The 12,133-nt window shown below is 48.2% G+C and overlaps 1 long non-coding RNA gene across 1 annotated transcript in view; it reads right to left on the reverse strand.

Moving 5' to 3' along the window:
* The window catches only part of LOC134957738 (uncharacterized), a 141,247-nt gene that overhangs the window by 106,957 nt on the left and 22,157 nt on the right, over positions 1-12,133 (reverse strand). The gene's annotated exons all lie outside the window — the stretch shown is intronic.

Here is a 12,133-nt window from a genome sequence, read left to right on the forward strand (position 1 = left end):
ATACAAGTTGTCCAGTAAGAGCAAGATGAAAGTTAAAGGAGTCAAACTTGAATACCTAGGTGTCCCACAGGAGCAATAGCCAGAAGAATATTGGGGACATAGAGGAAGGATGTCAAACCCTTCCTAATTTGAAGCATGTCATGGGGCTATATAAGTATTATAGTATTTTAACCAGGCTAGCCATTTGCACAAAGGAGAGGATGAAGCCATAGAATACTTAAATCCTATGGTTTACATTTCAAAAGTGTGGTGATCATTATGTATAACCTTTGATAGTCTTGGAAGGTCTGCCCTTTCTCCAATATTGGGCTAAGGCAGCCCTGGTAGCTATGAGGATATGGCCAATAATGGATGTATTCTCACTGTGAAGAAAAGGAGGAAAAATATGCAAAAAAACAATCAAAGGAAGTAACGGAAGGGATACATCCTTCACCTCTTTAATCAAATCAAAAACCTTATTCCCTAACGGTTTAATTATAGGACATGACCAAAATGTTTGAATTAGAGTGCCCTCCAGGCCACAACAACATTTAGAGGACCCAGACCAAATTCTATGTAGTGAACAATCATCCTTTTGTTCTAAAACGGGCTGTATTCAATGCGTCTCATGTTGTCCCCCATTATTATCAAGCTCCAAGCAGCTAAGTCTTGCACTATTAAGTTATGACATCATAAGATCAGCAGATCAAAACATTATTAATGTGGAAATCCTTCTGGAGACCTGAGAGAACTTCACCTGCTACTTGTGATCACAACACTATAATGCTTTATTCTTGCCTATTTAAGCTGCAGACTCAAGTATCTTCCACTATGGCAAACTGATTTTGGCCCTCTGTCACTGTTGCTTCTAGGAGTTCAGAAACACTCTTGGGGTGATTCAATTAAATTTGATGCTCACAATGTGGCATTATGGGCATCAACACATTGTGGCCAGCAACAGCGCTGATTTTTCCTCGCACCCCGCTGGAGATGCGCAGGAAAGTAGCAATGCTGAGGGCACCGGGTATGCAGCCGATTGCTGTTGTGATATATAGCAGCATGTCGCCCTTCATTTAATTGCCCCCTTTAAGTTCAAGAGCAAGACTATTCCCAGCACAGGAAGATATGCTATTAGCAAATTATTTCTGAAGAAATCAAACAATGTTTTGCATTGGTGCCACAAATCTTCAGAAGAGATAATTCACTGGAAATGGCCATTGCCCAGGGTCAAAGGGGCTGAATGGTAGGTGCCCTAGCATCACCTATGCCCAGCTTGCGGGAAGCTCGAAGAGTCTCCAGCATGCCCCGCTTCCACTTCTTGCTGCACACGTGATAAAAAAAAAGTGAAAAAAGAACAGTGCATCTGATCACTGATGCTACTAAATATGAAATATACCAAATGACAGTGAGGCTCATTCAGGTGCAGTCACACAGCAGCTATTGCATGCACTTTGGTCAATGTTTTCTTACTGCACATACATCTGAGCCGCACTGTACATGCGCAGCAAGTGAGTTGTGATTACAGTCGTACCGAAGAATTAGCCGCAAAGTGAGTGACAGTAAGACAGCATTTGGGGGTGTTAATGGGGAGTGGTCGGGTAAATGCGGGTCTTGGCCGTTCAGATGGCGTTTTCTGGGCGTGCATAAATTAGCAGTTGTGATCTTACTACTGGAGAGCCCTCTGCCTCCTAGGAGAGGAGGTCAGCCTGCGTGTCTACAGACTGTGCAACATGACCCGATTTGTGACGGTGGTACCGATGTGTGAGCAATTAAGCGCCGCCGGATAGGGCGTCCCTATGCTCAGGTTACATTCTGCCCATATTCGCATATAATCCCAATTGCTTATGGCAAAAGATAGCAACGACAGCAGGAGGAACCACACCTGAATGAGCCTCATTATACACCTGAGAGTGGACATACTGTATAAAACGAGTTTTATGGCAAGAACTTACCCTTGTTAAAACTCTTTCTGCGAGGTACACTGGGCTCCACAAGTCTGGACAATGGGGTGTAAAGTAGGATCTTGATCCGAGGCACCAACATGCTCAAAGCTTTGACTGTTCCCAGAATGCACAGCGCCGCCTCCTATATCACCCCACCTCCCAGCACAGGAGCTCAGTTTAGTTAACCAGCCCAATGCAGTAGCAGGAAAAGAGACGACAACGGTTAGTAGCCACATACACCACACTCTCGACAAGAGAAATGTCAGCGGCTAATGCCATATCAACCCAATGAAGCTAAGTGCGTCACGGTGGGCGCCTTGTGGAGCCCAGTGTACCTCACAGAAAGTTTTAACAAGGGTAAGTTCTTACCATAAAACTCGTTTTCTGCTCCGGGGTACACTGGGCTCCACAAGTCTGGACAATGGGGATGTCCTAAAGCAGTTCCTTATGGGAGGGGACGCATTGTAGCGGGCACAAGAACCCGGCGTCCAAAGGAAGCATCCTGGGAAGCGGCAGTATCGAAGGCATAGAACCTTATGAACGTGTTCCCGGAGGACCACGTAGCCGCCTTGCACAATTGATCAAGGGTCGCACCACGTTGGGCCGCCCAAGAAGGTCCAACAGACCGAGTAGAATGGGCCGTAATATGAACAGGAGCTGACAGACCAGCCTTCACATAAGCATGCGCAATCGCCATTCTAATCCACCTGGCCAGGGTCTGCTAGTGAGCAGGCCAGCCACGTTTGTGAAATCCAAACAAAACAAAGAGAGAATCAGACTTTCGAATAGAAGCAGTTCTCTTCACATAGATACGGAGAGTCCGTACCACATCCAAAGACCGCTATTTAGGAGACAAATCAGGAGAGACAAAAGCTGGAACCACAATCTCCTGATTAAGGTGGAACGAAGAAACCACCTTAGGTAAATATCCGGGACGAGTCCTAAGAACCGCCCGGACACAGTGAAAAATCAGATATGGGGAACTACAAAACAAGGCACCCAAATCCGACACTCTTCTAGCAGAGGCAATAGCCAGCAAGAACACCACCTTAAGGGAGTGCCACTTAAGATCAGCTGAACCAAGGGGTTCAAATGGAGGCTCCTGCAACGCCTCCAAAACCACCGACAAGTCCCAAGGAGCCACAGGCGGGACATAGGGAGGTTGGCTACGCAACACAACAAATAAATAAAAATACTTTTTCTCACACTGGCGCATATCACTTAAATATTTGAGAAGAAGAGTCCTTACTCAAATTGACTTTAAAAATGGAAAAAGTCCAAAATCCCTTTTGTCATGAAGTGGATTAATTCTTATCCATATGTAGTAATGTTCATGAATATAGTTCCACAGCAGGTTCTCAATCTCAAAGAGAAGAACAAAAGAATCTTGTGCAATATTGTCTGAACAAATGAACAGAATTAATTTTATGACATTAGACTTGTCAGCGTCCGGGGTCTTACCGGAACGCTGGGGCCGCGGGGCGGGCTTCACGGGTGGCCGGGCAGCGGTGGTGGAGGGCTGCGGCGCTGGGTTCAAGTGTACAGGCAGCGGTAATGGCGTTGAGGGGGTCCGCTCGTGGCGGCGGGACGCCGCTGCAGCAGCTCGCTCTCGCTAAGCCGTTGCCTAGGAAACCAGGGGCAGTGAGCAGCATGTTGTCAGAAAAGGTCTGCATTACTGGGCGCCGCCATGTTGGAGACCAAGTTTCTGACATAATTCCTGTTCCTAGTTTTCCAGCCAATCCAGGGAGACTTCTTCCTATAAAAGGGGGCTGGTTTAGGACAGGGATGCCAGTGCTTCAAGTTACAACCCTGTTGTAGGTGCTTTAGCCTGTGCTCCCAGGATTCCTGCTGTATTCTCGTACTTCTAACCCTGCTTTGCCAGTTCTCAGTTGCTGCTGCAGTTTTCCCGTTCCTAGCCTGCTGCTGCCCGTGGAGACGCTCTTGGAAAACCCGGTTCAGTAAGACCCTTTGGGCACGGACGACCCCGGGTCTCTTGCCTCGTCCTCCAAGCCACAGTCCGCAGATTCTTGCTTTCAGCCAAGTCCTCGAACCACCATTCACAGTCCTCAGCTCGTTATCTCCAGCTTCATCTTTCAAGCCACAGTCTACAGTTCTCAGTCTCCAGTCACGACCCAAACTATCGTCCACAGTTCTCAGCTCCTCTACCGCAGTTTTATCTCATAAGTCGCAGTCCACGGTTCTTGTCTTCAGCCTCGTTTTACTCTCACCCACAGTTCCACAGTTCTTTGTCTACGACCACGTTCTCAAGTCACCGTTCATCAACCTCAGTTTTCTACCTCTGCTCTGTACATAATAAATACTTTCCATTGACTCTCAAACTCCACCTACATCCTTCATTGCTCCGTATCCCATGCAAAGGAACTATATCCAACCCCCTCATTTTGTTCTTCCCCAGCCTGCTACCTCCTTGGGCAAGTCTCAACTGCCGGATCCCCAAACTTTGCTAGACGTGACAGTAAGCACTGGCCCAATGGATTCGACGGGTGATCAGGCCTCAGGAGGAGATTCAACCGCAGATATCTGGTCTCTCTTAAGTAAGCAGGAGGCCACACAATCTCAAATTGTGCAGTTCATGCAGAGTATGTCCGAACGTCTCGATTCTCTCTGTGTTGCCATGACGGCTCCTCAAGTTCCTACAGCTGCTCCCACATTAGCACCTCCGGTTCCGCTTCCTTCTGTGCCAGGCCCACTTCCACGGTTGCATTTGCCATCTCCCAGTAAATTCGATGGGAATCCAAAGCAATGCCGTGGGTTTCTTAACCAGTGTGAAATCCAGTTCGAACTACAGTCGGACAGTTTCCCATCAGCACGAACCAAGGTAGCCTATATCATTTCTTTACTTACTGGGCAAGCGTTGGAATGGCGTCACCATTGTGGGAGAGGTCGGATGATCGATCCAATCCTGTCTAACTACTCGGAGTTTGTAGCCGCCTTTCGAAGAATCTTCGACGAACCGGGCAGGACTTCTGCTGCCTCATTGGAGATCCTGCGCCTGCGTCAGGGCACGCGTACGGTCAGTCAGTACGTGATCCAGTTTCGTACTTTCTCCTCTGAACTGAACTGGAATGAGGAGGCTCTCATCGCAGCTTTCTGGAGCGGTCTCTCCGAGAAGATCAAAGATGACCTCGCGACTCAGGACGTACTTGATAAGTTGGATAAGTTAATTTCCCTATGTAATAAATTAGACTTAAGATACAGAGAACGCTGTATGGAGAAATCACGGTCAGATCGTCCCAGGCCTCGAGTCGTTCCTCCACCAACACCATCAACTCCAACTACTGAGGAACCCATGCAGATCAATCGTTCCCGTCTTTCCAACGAGGAACGTCAGAGACGGCGACAAGGGAACCTATGCCTGTACTGTGGTGCATCTGATCATTTTGTTAAATCTTGTAGCCAACGTCTGGAAAACGCCCGCTCCTAGCTTGTGCCAGAGAGGTCAAGCTAGGAGAATTCTCAGAATTACTTGCCAAGAAAGAGTCAGTCTTGTTAACCCACCTGGAGCTTCCTTCTTCCTCTCTTCTCATCCCTGCACTACTCGACTCCGGAGCCGCCGAAAGTTTTATTACATCAGCTCTGGTCAAACGATCTGGGATACAAACGGTCCGGTTGGATCGTACCATCTCAATTACTGCTGTGGATGGAAGTCATATTCCTGAGGGAATTATCACTCTTCGTACAATTCCTCTTAAGATGAAGGTTGGAGCTCTTCATTCGGAAAACATCTCTTTCCTAGTAATTCCCAAAGCCTCTCACGAACTGATCCTAGGATTTCCATGGTTAAGTAGACACAATCCCCACATAGATTGGCAAACCATGGATGTTCTTTCCTGGGGACAAAACTGCTTCCAGAACTGTTTGCCCTCTGTAAGACCTCTCTGCTCTTCTAGTCCTTCCAGCCTCCCTGCAGAATACCAGGCCTTCCAAGATGTTATTAGTAAGCATGGGGCAGACACCTTGCCTCCGCATCGCACTTGGGATTGTCCCATTGATCTGGTACCCGGCAAGACTCCTCCCCGAGGTCGAATCTACCTGCTCTCACTCCCTGAGACTCAGGCCATGTCGGAGTATATCCGGGAGAACTTGGAAAAAGGGTTCATAAGGTCATCCACCTCTCCGGCTGGGGCGGGGTTTTTCTTTGTCAAAAAGAAGGATGGGGGGCTGCGGCCCTGTATTGACTATAGAGGTCTCAATGACATTACAATTAAGAACAGATATTCATTACCTCTAATTCCAGAACTGTTCGACCGTGTTAAAGGAGCTACTGTATTCACTAAGCTGGACGTACGGGGAGCCTACAACCTTATACGTATTCGCCCAGATGACGAATGGAAGACGGCTTTTAATACCCGCGACGGCCACTACGAATATCTGGTAATGCCTTTCGGCCTATGTAATGCCCCAGCCGTCTTTCAAGAATTCGTTAATGAAATCTTCAGAGATCTCCTCTATGACTGCTTGGTGGTTTACTTGGATGACATCCTCATTTTTTCTAGGGATCTGAAGACCCATCGAGAACAAGTCAAAGAAGTTCTAACTTGTTTACGGAGGAATCAACTATTTTGTAAGCTCGAGAAGTGCACCTTCGAAGTACCCACGATTCCATTCCTCGGTTACATCCTTTCAGGGCAGAAGTTGCAGATGGATCCTGCTAAAGTCCAAGCGATTCAGGATTGGTCGCTTCCAGCTTCTCTTAAGGGAGTTCAACGTTTCCTGGGGTTCGCTAACTTCTACCGAAGATTCATTCAGCATTATTCCTCTGTCATAGCCCCCATAACAGCATTGACCAGGAAAGGAGCCGATCCAGCCAAATGGTCTCCAGAGGCTTTAGAAGCCTTTTCATCGTTAAAGAAGGCCTTCATGGCCGCTCCTGTTCTTCGACAACCTGATCTCAGTCGTCCGTTCCTGGTGGAAGTCGATGCCTCCACGGTAGGAGTGGGAGCAGTTTTATCTCAGCTCTTCGAGGACAAGAAAGTCCATCCTTGTGCGTTCTTCTCGCGAAGATTCTCCACCGCTGAGCAGAATTACGCTATTGGGGAGCAAGAATTACTAGCAATTAAGTTAGCCTTTGAGGAGTGGAGGTATTTGTTGGAGAGAGCTCAGCATCCAATCTCGGTAACCACGGATCATAAGAACCTCCTGTATCTACAGTCAGCCCGGTGTCTGAATCCACGTCAAGCAAGATGGGCACTCTTCTTTACCCGTTTCAACTTTAAACTTAGTTACCGCCCAGGGTCCCTCAACAAAAAGGCAGATGCATTATCTCGTTCCTTGAGTTCTGAAGAACCCTCTGACCGTTCAAAAGAACAATACATCTTAGACTCCACCTCTTTTTCAGCAACCAATACCTCTCCACTTCCTCCTCCAGGAAAGATCTTCGTTGCTCCAAATCTTTGCAAGAGACTGCTTACATGGGCTCACTCCTTCTCCTTCATGGGCCATTCGGGTGGTCATAAAACGCTCAAATTCATTCAGCGTTCCTACTGGTGGCCTCATCTCAGGACTGATGTACAGGAATTCGTGGCTGCCTGTCCAAAGTGTGCTCAGCATAAAAGTCCTAAAGGTCCTCCAGCCGGGTTACTTCATCCGCTACCTGTGCCGCAAAGACCATGGACACATATTTCTATGGACTTTATTACTGATTTGCCTGTGTCTGGCGGACGGAACACCGTATGGGTCATAGTTGATCGATTTTCTAAAATGACACACTTTGTTCCCCTGGCCAGTCTTCCATCAGCATCCCAGCTGGCAAAATTATTCATAGCAGAGATTTTTCGTCTCCATGGATTACCGCAGGAAATCGTATCTGATAGAGGTCCCCAGTTTGTGGCCAAGTTTTGGAGATCCCTATGTTCTGCTCTTGGCGTGAAATTGAATTTCTCCTCAGGATATCATCCTCAAACGGATGGTCAAACAGAAAGAGTGAACCAGGACTGGGAGACATTTCTGCGTTTATTCATGTCCTCCTCTCAGGACGACTGGCTGGACTTCCTCCCATTTGCAGAATTTGCCCATAACAATCTTTATCACTCTGCCACAAAATCTTCTCCATTTTTCATTAATTATGGTTATCATCCGAAAGTTCCTGACTTCCAACTTCTGCCTACACTCGAGGTTCCTGCCGCAGAGTCAACACTTAGACAGTTTACTGAAACCTGGAAACAAATTCACAAGGCCTTGCTCAAGACATCCAAGAAGTATAAGACCTACGCAGATCTAAAGCGAAAAGCGGTACCAAGTCTTAAAGTGGGAGATCGGGTTTGGGTTTCCACACGTAACCTAAGATTGAAGATTCCTACTAAGAAGTTTGCTCCCAGGTTTATTGGGCCCTACCCAATCGAAAGAGTTTTGAATCCTGTGGCTTACAAGGTGAAGTTACCTCCACATTTAAGAATCCCTAAAGCTTTTCATATTTCTCTTTTAAAACCATTGGTACTCAATCGATTCAGAGCTGCTCTACCTAAATCACCCAAGATCCAGTCAACACAAGGAGACGAATTTGAGATTCATAAGATCCTCGACTCCCGCAAACGATATGGTCGCCTCCAGTACCTAATTGATTGGAAGGGATATGGACCTGAGGAAAGGTCCTGGGTAGAGGCAGAGGACGTCCATGCCCCAAGACTTCTTCGGACATTTCATGCCAAATTTCCAGCTAAACCTTATAGGTGTCCGGAGTCCACCCACAAAGGGGGGGGTACTGTCAGGTTCCGGGGTCTTACCGGAACGCTGGGGCTGCGGGGCGGGCTTCACGGGCGGCCGGGCAGTGGCGGTGGAGGGCTGCGGCGCTGGGTTCAAGGGTACAGGCAGCGGTAATGGCGTTGAGGGGGTCCGCTCGTGGCGGCGGGACGCCGCTGCAGCAGCTCGCTCTCGCTAAGCCGTTGCCTAGGAGACCAGGGGCAGTGAGCAGCATGTTGTCAGAAAAGGTCTGCATTACTGGGCGCCGCCATGTTGGAGACCAAGTTTCTGACATAATTCCTGTTCCTAGTTTTCCAGCCAATCCAGGGAGACTTCTTCCTATAAAAGGGGGCTGGTTTAGGACAGGGATGCCAGTGCTTCAAGTTACAACCCTGTTGTAGGTGCTTTAGCCTGTGCTCCCAGGATTCCTGCTGTATTCTCGTACTTCTAACCCTGCTTTGCCAGTTCTCAGTTGCTGCTGCAGTTTTCCCGTTCCTAGCCTGCTGCTGCCCGTGGAGACGCTCTTGGAAAACCCGGTTCAGTAAGACCCTTTGGGCACGGACGACCCCGGGTCTCTTGCCTCGTCCTCCAAGCCACAGTCCGCAGATTCTTGCTTTCAGCCAAGTCCTCGAACCACCATTCACAGTCCTCAGCTCGTTATCTCCAGCTTCATCTTTCAAGCCACAGTCTACAGTTCTCAGTCTCCAGTCACGACCCAAACTACCGTCCACAGTTCTCAGCTCCTCTACCGCAGTTTCATCTCATAAGTCGCAGTCCACGGTTCTTGTCTTCAGCCTCGTTTTACTCTCACCCACAGTTCCACAGTTCTTTGTCTACGACCACGTTCTCAAGTCACCGTTCATCAACCTCAGTTTTCTACCTCTGCTCTGTACATAATAAATACTTTCCATTGACTCTCAAACTCCACCTACATCCTTCATTGCTCCGTATCCCATGCAAAGGAACTATATCCAACCCCCTCATTTTGTTCTTCCCCAGCCTGCTACCTCCTTGGGCAAGTCTCAACTGCCGGATCCCCAAACTTTGCTAGACGTGACAAGACTCACAATAAAAACATAGAAAACAAGCATATCACCACAATTTGTGGGTAGGGATCATCACAGCTGACAAATTCCACTCTATTACCCGTCCCAGATCGAATAGGGTTCAGAGGCCAAAAGCCCGGGATTCTTCCACCTCCTATGGTAATTCGTGGATCCAGTGATGTTATCCCTCAGATTAGTCTCACCAGCAACCTAAAGCTTTTCGGACAACACGTCCTTCCTCAGAGGCATGGTGAGAAAACAATGGGCTCCTATACTTATACCCCCTCTAATTGGATACATGGTAATTAATTTTCCCGCCGGTACGCCCTAAATGACGTCACCGGAGGTGTCCCCAGTCCATTATAGATGTAGTTTCCTGTCCTCAGAAAGTCCTCCTACGTGTTTGCCGCTATCCGCGGCTAAACGTGCTCCGACCCGTTTCCGGCGGAAGTGACGTCTCCTTTCAATGCTGACCTCCGTCTGAGATGTTACCGGAAGTTATTCATGCGTTCCAACTGACTTCTCCTTTCTCAGCCGGATGCAGTATCTTAAACTCTCCGGCGGAAATGAAGTTATATCGGGAGGTTAACACTGCGTTCCAACACACTTTCCGGAAGATATTTAAAGTGCAATACATTCCATAAGATAGTGTCCAAAAAAGTCCATAAATAGTCCATAAATACATATAAAAAAAAAAAGAAGAGATAAAATGCTATTAACAATAAAATCATAAAAACCATTTCATTTCAAACTCCCCGTTTAAACCATTTGGAACCAAAGTTTTTAATTTAAAAATCCATCTCATTTCTGTTTTAGCGAGCCTCGACTATGTTTTTATATTTTTTTATATGGTCAGCGTTGAAAGGAGACGTCACTTCTGCCGGAAACGGGTCGGAGCACGTCTAGCCGCGGATAGCGGTAAACACGTAGGAGGACTTTCTGAGGACAGGAAACTACGTCTATAATGGACTGGGGACACCTCCGGTGACGTCATTTAGGGCGTACCGGCGGGAAAATTAATTACCATGTATCCAATTAGAGGGGGTATAAGTATAGGAGCCCATTGTTTTCTCACCATGCCTCTGAGGAAGGACGTGTTCAGTGCCGGCCCTAGCCAATGTGATGCCCTAGGCAAGATTATGTCTGGTGCCCCCCCCCCCCCCCCTCTTCCCCAAGACAGGGAGATAGTGGGTGACAGAGATAGTGATTGACTGGGGAGGGAGGGGTAGCAGGGAGATAATGAGTGACTGGAGAGGGAAAGGGAGACAGGGAGATAGTGGGTGGCAGGAAGACACTGGGTGACAGAGAGAGGGTTAGAACAGAGGGAAAAGGGACTGGACAGAATAGAAGGGACAGGAGAAAGTGGTGACAGGGACATGACAGTGGGGACAGGACCAGGACAGGTGACAGGGACAGGACAGTGATGGCAGAACAAAAGGCAAGGCAGGACAGAAGTGACAGGGACAATACATAAGTAATAGGGCCAGGATAGAGCTGGCATGAACAGGCTAGAACACAAGTGTCAGGACCAGGACAGATTGAGCAAGGACAGGACAGAACAGTGGGAACAGGAGAGAGGAGTGACAGGAACAGGACAGAGGAGACAGGGAAAGATCAGAGAAGATAGGGACAAGACAGAAGGGACAGGAGAGAGGAGTAACAGTGCTGGGACAGAGGGGACAGGGATATGACAGTGGGGACTGGGACAATACAGTGAGGACAGGACAGAGGGGACAGGACAAAAGTCATAGGACCAAGATAGGGGGGATAGGACAGAGGGAACAGGAGAGAGGGGTGACAGGTACAGGACAGAGAGGTCAGGGACAGGATAGAGGTATGGAGGAGATAATGCTGCGGGCACCCACAGCATAGGGGAAGTGGTCTAGAGGAAAACTACACACACAGCAGGATTTTAGTTAGGATTGTAGTTTTATTATAAGTGAGTGCCGAGTTCACTACATGGATATCAGGGACGTGCAGTCAGGGGAGGTAGGAGGCAGTGCCTCCCCTGTCATTAATGATTAAAATAATACAAAGAAGATACATAAGACACATATTAAGTGTCATATGTATCCTCTTTATATTATTCTAATCATTTTTAGAACATTTAATTAGTTTGGGAGGCACTGATAGATAGTGCCTCCCGTAGACGGTAGGAACGGGGACAAAGCAGGGGGGCCAAGCGCTGGGCTGTAAAAGCCCATTAGAAAAAAGGGGAATGCGGCACTTATACAAGTGCCTCGCTGGCAGGGGAAGCACGCTTCTGCCACATGTGATTGGACAGCGGATCCAGTGCTGGATCCGCTGGCCCAATCAAACATACGCGGCGCAGGACCCGGCAGTTCCTGTCACTACAGCAGCGGCCCCGGGAAGCCCAGACCAGGAATGTATGCGGCGGCGGTAGCCAGCACTCTCCCCTCTCGTTCCTCCTCCTCTGTCCCCCAGTCAGCAGCAGCGGCGCCTACA

Source organism: Pseudophryne corroboree, chromosome 9, assembly GCF_028390025.1.
Source record: "Pseudophryne corroboree isolate aPseCor3 chromosome 9, aPseCor3.hap2, whole genome shotgun sequence".
In the NCBI taxonomy this organism is placed as follows: domain Eukaryota; kingdom Metazoa; phylum Chordata; class Amphibia; order Anura; family Myobatrachidae; genus Pseudophryne; species Pseudophryne corroboree.